Below are 7,521 nucleotides of genomic sequence, written 5' to 3'. Positions count from 1 at the left end.
GGGTGGGAGTGAAAGAGAGATGCTGGGTGGGAGTGAAAGAGAGATGCTGGGTGGGAGTGAAAGAGATATGCTGGGTGGGAGTGAGAAAGATGCTGGGTGGGTTGTTGGGTGGGAGTGAGAGAGATGCTGGGTGGGAGTGAGAGAGATGCTGGGTGGGAGTGAGAGAGATGCTGGGTGGGAGTGAGAGAGATGCTGGGTGGGAGTGAAAGAGATGCTGGGTGGGAGTGAGAGAGATGCTGGGTGGGAGTGAGAAAGATGCTGGGTGGGTTGTTGGGTGGGAGTGAGAGAGATGCTGGGTGGGAGTGAGAGAGATGCTGGGTGGGAGTGAGAGAGATGCTGGGTGGGAGTGAGAGAGATGCTGGGTGGGAGTGAAAGAGAGATGCTGGGTGGGAGTGAGAGAGAGATGCTGGGTGGGAGTGAGAGAGAGATGCTGGGTGGGAGTGAGAGAGACATGCTGGGTGGGAGTGAGAGAGACATGCTGGGTGGGAGTGAGAGAGATGCTGGGTGGGAGTGAGAGAGATGCTGGGTGGGAGTGAGAGAGAGATGCTGGGTGGGAGTGAGAGAGAGATGCTGGGTGGGAGTGAGAGAGAGATGCTGGGTGGGAGTGAGAGAGATGCTGGGTGGGAGTGAGAGAGATGCTGGGTGGGAGTGAGAGAGATGCTGGGTGGGAGTGAGAAAGATGCTGGGTGGGAGTGAGAAAGATGCTGGGTGGGTTGTTGGGTGGGAGTGAGAAAAATGCTGGGTGGGTTGTTGGGTGGTAGTGAGAGAGATGCTGGGTGGGAGTGAGAGAGATGCTGGGTGGGAGTGAGAGAGATGCTGGGTGGGAGTGAGAGAGATGCTGGGTGGCAGTGAGAGAGATGCTGGGTGGGAGTGAGAAAGATGCTGGGTGGGTTGTTGGGTGGGAGTGAGAGAGATGCTGGGTGAGAGTGAAAGAGAGATGCTGGGTGGGAGTGAGAGAGATGCTGGGTGACAGTGAGAGAGAGATGCTGGGTGACAGTGAGAGAGAGATGCTGGGTGACAGTGAGAGAGAGATGCTGGGTGACAGTGAGAGAGAGATGCTGGGTGACAGTGAGAGAGAGATGCTGGGTGACAGTGAGAGAGAGATGCTGGGTGACAGTGAGAGAGAGATGCTGGGTGGGAGTGAAAGAGAGATGCTGGGTGGGAGTGAAAGAGAGATGCTGGGTTGGAGTGAAAGAGAGATGCTGGGTGGGAGTGAGAAAGATGCTGGGTGGGTTGTTGGGTGGGAGCGAGAGAGATGCTGGGTGGGAGTGAGAGAGATGCTGGGTGGGAGTGAGAAAGATGCTGGGTGGGAGTGAGAAAGATGCTGGGTGGGAGTGAGAAAGATGCTGGGTGGGTTGTTGGGTGGGAGTGAGAGAGATGCTGGGTGGGAGTGAGAGAGATGCTGGGTGGGAGTGAGAGAGATGCTGGGTGGGTTGTTGGGTGGGAGTGAGAGAGATGCTGGGTGGGAGTGAGAGAGATGCTGGGTGGGAGTGAGAGAGATGCTGGGTGGGAGTGAGAAAGATGCTGGGTGGGAGTGAGAGAGATGCTGGGTGACAGTGAGAGAGAGATGCTGGGTGGGAGTGAAAGAGAGATGCTGGGTGGGAGTGAAAGAGAGATGCTGGGTGGGAGTGAAAGAGAGATGCTGGGTGGGAGTGAGAGAGATGCTGGGTGGGAGTGAGAGAGATGCTGGGTGGGAGTGAGAGAGATGCTGGGTGGGAGTGAGAGAGATGCTGGGTGGGAGTGAGAGAGATAGGATGGGTGCGAGTATGCAGGATGGTGGGTGGTTTGTGGGCAGGCTGGTGGGTGGGAGTGGACAGGCTGGTTGTGGGAAGGCTGGTGGGTGGGAGTGGGCAGGCGGGTGGGTGGGAGTAGGCAGGCTGGTGGGTGCGAGTATGCAGGATGGTGGGTGGGAGTAGGCAGGTGGGTTGTGTGTTAGGCCGGTGGGTGGGAGCGAGTATGCAGGATGGTGGGTGTGAGTAGGCAGGCTGGTGGGTGGGAGTAGGCAGGTGGGTTGTGTGTTAGGCCGGTGGGTGGGAGCAATTCTGCAGGATGGTGGGTGGGAGTAGGCAGGCTGGTGGGTGGTTTGTGGGCAGGATGGTGGGTGGGAGTGGGCAGGCGGGTGGGTGGGTGTGAGTATGCAGGATGGTGGGTGGGTGTGAGTATGCAGGATGGTGGGTGGGAGTAGGCAGGTGGGTTGTGTGTTAGGCCGGTGGGTGGGAGCAATTCTGCAGGATGGTGGGTGGGAGTAGGCAGGCTGGTGGGTGGTTTGTGGGCAGGATGGTGGGTGGGAGTGGGCAGGCGGGTGGGTGGGTGTGAGTATGCAGGATGGTGGGTGGGTGTGAGTATGCAGGATGGTGGGTGAGAGTAGGCAGGTGGGTTGTGTGTTAGGCCGGTGGGTGGGAGCAATTCTGCAGGATGGTGGGTGGGAGTAGGCAGGCTGGTGGATGGTTTATGGGCAGGATGGTGGGTGGGAGTGGGCAGGCGGGTGGGTGGGTGTGAGTATGCAGGATGGTGGGTGGGTGGGTGTGAGTATGCAGGATGGTGGGTGGGAGTAGGCAGGTGGGTTGTGGGTTAGGCCGGTGGGTGGGAGCGAGTATGCAGGATGGTGGGTGGGAGTAGGCAGACTGGTGGGTGGTTTATGGGCAGGCTGGTGGGTGGTTTGTGGGCAGGATGGTGGGTGGGAGTGGGCAGGCGGGTGGGTGGGTGTGAGTATGCAGGATGGTGGGTGTGAGTAGGCAGGCTGGTGGGTGGGAGTAGGCAGGTGGGTTGTGTGTTAGGCCGGTGGGTGGGAGCAATTCTGCAGGATGGTGGGTGGGAGTAGGCAGGCTGGTGGGTGGTTTGTGGGCAGGATGGTGGGTGGGAGTGGGCAGGCGGGTGGGTGGGTGTGAGTATGCAGGATAGTGGGTGGGTGTGAGTATGCAGGATGGTGGGTGGGAGTAGGCAGGTGGGTTGTGTGTTAGGCCGGTGGGTGGGAGCAATTCTGCAGGATGGTGGGTGGGAGTAGGCAGACTGGTGGGTGGTTTATGGGCAGGCTGGTGGGTGGGTGTGAGTATGCAGGCTGGTGGGTGGGAGTAGGCAGGTGGGTTGTGTGTTAGGCCGGTGGGTGGGAGCAATTCTGCAGGATGGTGGGTGGGAGTAGGCAGACTGGTGGGTGGTTTATGGGCAGGCTGGTGGGTGGGAGTGGGCAGGCTGGTTGTGGGAAGGCTGGTGGGTGGGAGTGGGCAGGCTGGTGGGTGGGTGCGAGTAGGCAGGCTGGTGGGTGGTTTGTGGGCAGGATGGTGGGTGGGTGGGAGTGAGAAAGATGCTGGGTGGGTTGTTGGGTGGGATGAGAGAGATGCTGGGTGAGAGTGAAAGAGAGATGCTAGGTGGGAGTGAGAGAGATGCTGGGTGACAGTGAGAGAGAGATGCTGGGTGACAGTGAGAGAGAGATGCTGGGTGACAGTGAGAGAGAGATGCTGGGTGACAGTGAGAGAGAGATGCTGGGTGACAGTGAGAGAGAGATGCTGGGTGGGAGTGAAAGAGAGATGCTGGGTGGGAGTGAAAGAGAGATGCTGGGTTGGAGTGAAAGAGAGATGCTGGGTGGGAGTGAGAAAGATGCTGGGTGGGTTGTTGGGTGGGAGTGAGAGAGATGCTGGGTGGGAGTGAGAGAGATGCTGGGTGGGAGTGAGAAAGATGCTGGGTGGGAGTGAGAAAGATGCTGGGTGGGAGTGAGAAAGATGCTGGGTGGGAGTGAGAAAGATGCTGGGTGGGTTGTTGGGTGGGAGTGAGAGAGATGCTGGGTGGGAGTGAGAGAGATGCTGGGTGGGAGTGAGAAAGATGCTGGGTGGGTTGTTGGGTGGGAGTGAGAGAGATGCTGGGTGGGAGTGAGAGAGATGCTGGGTGGGAGTGAGAAAGATGCTGGGTGGGAGTGAGAGAGATGCTGGGTGACAGTGAGAGAGAGATGCTGGGTGGGAGTGAAAGAGAGATGCTGGGTGGGAGTGAAAGAGAGATGCTGGGTGGGAGTGAAAGAGAGATGCTGGGTGGGAGTGAGAGAGATGCTGGGTGGGAGTGAGAGAGATGCTGGGTGGGAGTGAGAGAGATGCTGGGTGGGAGTGAGAGAGATAGGATGGGTGCGAGTATGCAGGATGGTGGGTGGTTTGTGGGCAGGCTGGTGGGTGGGAGTGGACAGGCTGGTTGTGGGAAGGCTGGTGGGTGGGAGTGGGCAGGCGGGTGGGTGGGAGTAGGCAGGCTGGTGGGTGCGAGTATGCAGGATGGTGGGTGGGAGTAGGCAGGTGGGTTGTGTGTTAGGCCGGTGGGTGGGAGCGAGTATGCAGGATGGTGGGTGTGAGTAGGCAGGCTGGTGGGTGGGAGTAGGCAGGTGGGTTGTGTGTTAGGCCGGTGGGTGGGAGCAATTCTGCAGGATGGTGGGTGGGAGTAGGCAGGCTGGTGGGTGGTTTGTGGGCAGGATGGTGGGTGGGAGTGGGCAGGCGGGTGGGTGGGTGTGAGTATGCAGGATGGTGGGTGGGTGTGAGTATGCAGGATGGTGGGTGGGAGTAGGCAGGTGGGTTGTGTGTTAGGCCGGTGGGTGGGAGCAATTCTGCAGGATGGTGGGTGGGAGTAGGCAGGCTGGTGGGTGGTTTGTGGGCAGGATGGTGGGTGGGAGTGGGCAGGCGGGTGGGTGGGTGTGAGTATGCAGGATGGTGGGTGGGTGTGAGTATGCAGGATGGTGGGTGAGAGTAGGCAGGTGGGTTGTGTGTTAGGCCGGTGGGTGGGAGCAATTCTGCAGGATGGTGGGTGGGAGTAGGCAGGCTGGTGGGTGGTTTATGGGCAGGATGGTGGGTGGGAGTGGGCAGGCGGGTGGGTGGGTGTGAGTATGCAGGATGGTGGGTGGGTGTGAGTATGCAGGATGGTGGGTGGGAGTAGGCAGGTGGGTTGTGGGTTAGGCCGGTGGGTGGGAGCGAGTATGCAGGATGGTGGGTGGGAGTAGGCAGACTGGTGGGTGGTTTATGGGCAGGCTGGTGGGTGGTTTGTGGGCAGGATGGTGGGTGGGAGTGGGCAGGCGGGTGGGTGGGTGTGAGTATGCAGGATGGTGGGTGTGAGTAGGCAGGCTGGTGGGTGGGAGTAGGCAGGTGGGTTGTGTGTTAGGCCGGTGGGTGGGAGCAATTCTGCAGGATGGTGGGTGGGAGTAGGCAGGCTGGTGGGTGGTTTGTGGGCAGGATGGTGGGTGGGAGTGGGCAGGCGGGTGGGTGGGTGTGAGTATGCAGGATGGTGGGTGGGTGGGTGTGAGTATGCAGGATGGTGGGTGGGAGTAGGCAGGTGGGTTGTGTGTTAGGCCGGTGGGTGGGAGCAATTCTGCAGGATGGTGGGTGGGAGTAGGCAGACTGGTGGGTGGTTTATGGGCAGGCCGGTGGGTGGGTGTGAGTATGCAGGCTGGTGGGTGGGAGTAGGCAGGTGGGTTGTGTGTTAGGCCGGTGGGTGGGAGCAATTCTGCAGGATGGTGGGTGGGAGTAGGCAGACTGGTGGGTGGTTTATGGGCAGGCTGGTGGGTGGGAGTGGGCAGGCTGGTTGTGGGAAGGCTGGTGGGTGGGAGTGGGCAGGCTGGTGGGTGGGTGCGAGTAGGCAGGCTGGTGGGTGGTTTGTGGGCAGGATGGTGGGTGGGAGTGGGCAGGCGGGTGGTTGGGTGTGAGTATGCAGGATGGTGGGTGGGAGTAGGCAGGCTGGTGGGTGGTTTGTGGGCAGGATGGTGGGTGGGAGTGGGCAGGCGGGTGGTTGGGTGTGAGTATGCAGGATGGTGGGTGGGAGTAGGCAGGCTGGTGGGTGGTTTGAGGGAAGGATGGTGGGTGGGGAGTGGGCAGGCTGGCGGGTGGGAGTAGGCAGGATGGTGGGTGGGAGTAGGCAGGCTGGCGGCTGGGAGTAGGCAGGCTGGTAAATGGCAGTGGGCAGGATAGAAAAAAAAAATGTATAAATAAATTAGTAAATAAATACCGTTCAATTGACGAAATTTCTTTTTTTTTCTCAAAAAATTCGACAGTCACAGAAGAGACTACTAAGAAAATTAATTCTGAAATATAAAATAAAAAAAATAAAAAAATATTATAAAATAAATAAATAAATAAATGAAAAAAAATAAATAAAAAATTTCTTAACATTCAAACAGTAACAGGGAATTGAATCTTTTTTTTTATAATACAAAGGCAAGTAAATGTGATGCAATTAAATTAATTAAATAATATGGAGACTGAAAAAAAAAAAATACCAAAAAATAAATAAATAAATAAATAAAAGATTAAAAAAATGAATACACCAGAATTAAAAAGATTTATTACTTACCTTTTGTAGTTGAAAGATTGCTGCTGCAGAATCGATAGTCGGTAGTTGGATAGATAAGTGGAGATAGTCGGTGGAGCCCCTCGACGCACGTCCTTCACCTATCCAGATCACTCAGCCTCTGCTAACAAAGGGATTCCCAAATCGAATATGGCGCCAAATTACACATGCAATCGCGTCACTTCCTGTCTCGAAATAACGCGATTGTAGCCCTCGGTGATGCCCAAGGCATCCTGGGAAATGGTGTCATACTTCTCCCAGGAGCCTCAGCGAGCCGGGCTGCCGAGGGAAGTGACGTTCTTAGCCCGGGCAATGGAAGAGGCAGATTTCGTGGGACCACCTAGCAACCGCAAGAAATAGGTAAGTAAAATTTTTTTTATTATCCAATTAATTTTATTAAGACCATTTGATGCACATACGAGTTAGGTTATATTTTTGGTGGCAACACCACTTTAATGGGCTCTTAGATTTGAGTCTTTCAGTGGATCCTTTAATATGTCTACTGGGCTATCTTGATAGCTCAGTGCTTAAACCACCAAGGTGGTTTACTGTTGCATGAGCACTCTTTGTGGCTAGGAGACAAATTGCCATTAGGTGGACCTCTCCTCCCCATCCGACTATATCTGAATAGATCTCAATAGATCCATCTCCTATGAGAGGCATGCTTCTATATGAGGAATTTATCTAAGAGGTTTGATACTATTTGGAAGCCATGGCTTGATCATATGGATAAGGGACTGCGTTAGGAGTTACCTTTGCCAGAATATAGATGTATGGAAAAAGAAAAACTGTTTTTATTTATAGGCTAAAAGGATTGTGTATTGACTTGACAGTGGAAGGAGTGGGAAAAGAGGTGAGTTAAAATTGCCCCCCCCTTTCTTTTTTTTTTTGCTTTGTGTATTTTTTTTGTGTGTTTGGATTTCAATATTATGTTTGTGTATATGTTGTTGTGGTATTAAAAAAAAAGAAAAAGAGAGAGAATCTGATTAAAAAAAAAAAAAAATTTAAAATAATGCATTTTGGTGGCAAAATATGAATGCAATCTACTCACTATGTCAGAGGATCAACAGACTTCAACGTCGGTGCTTCCCTGTGCACCTGCGTGGTAGATCAGCGCAGAGGCGCACACGGGTGCACGATACGGCAGGTTTGCACATCACCTGATCACTCTGGCAGGCCTATAAAAGGCAACCATTTGCTATGTGTCTGCGCTGG

At 55.2% G+C, this 7,521-nt stretch overlaps 1 long non-coding RNA gene across 1 annotated transcript in view; it reads right to left on the bottom strand.

Annotated features, from left to right (window-relative positions):
• The window catches only part of LOC143975999 (uncharacterized), a 7,287-nt gene extending 1,242 nt beyond the window's left edge, over positions 1 to 6,045 (bottom strand). Inside the window, exon 1 of the long non-coding RNA XR_013272439.1 lies at positions 5,965 to 6,045. This is a non-coding gene — a long non-coding RNA (uncharacterized LOC143975999). The remainder of the gene's footprint in view (positions 1 to 5,964) is intronic.
• Positions 6,046 to 7,521: the final 1,476 nt, after the last annotated feature.

Source organism: Lithobates pipiens, unplaced genomic scaffold, assembly GCF_037356315.1.
Source record: "Lithobates pipiens isolate NorthernLeopardFrog02 unplaced genomic scaffold, aLitPip1_a1.2 Scaffold_13, whole genome shotgun sequence".
Lineage (NCBI taxonomy): Eukaryota > Metazoa > Chordata > Amphibia > Anura > Ranidae > Lithobates > Lithobates pipiens.
This window is presented reverse-complemented; position numbering and strand designations above follow the sequence as displayed.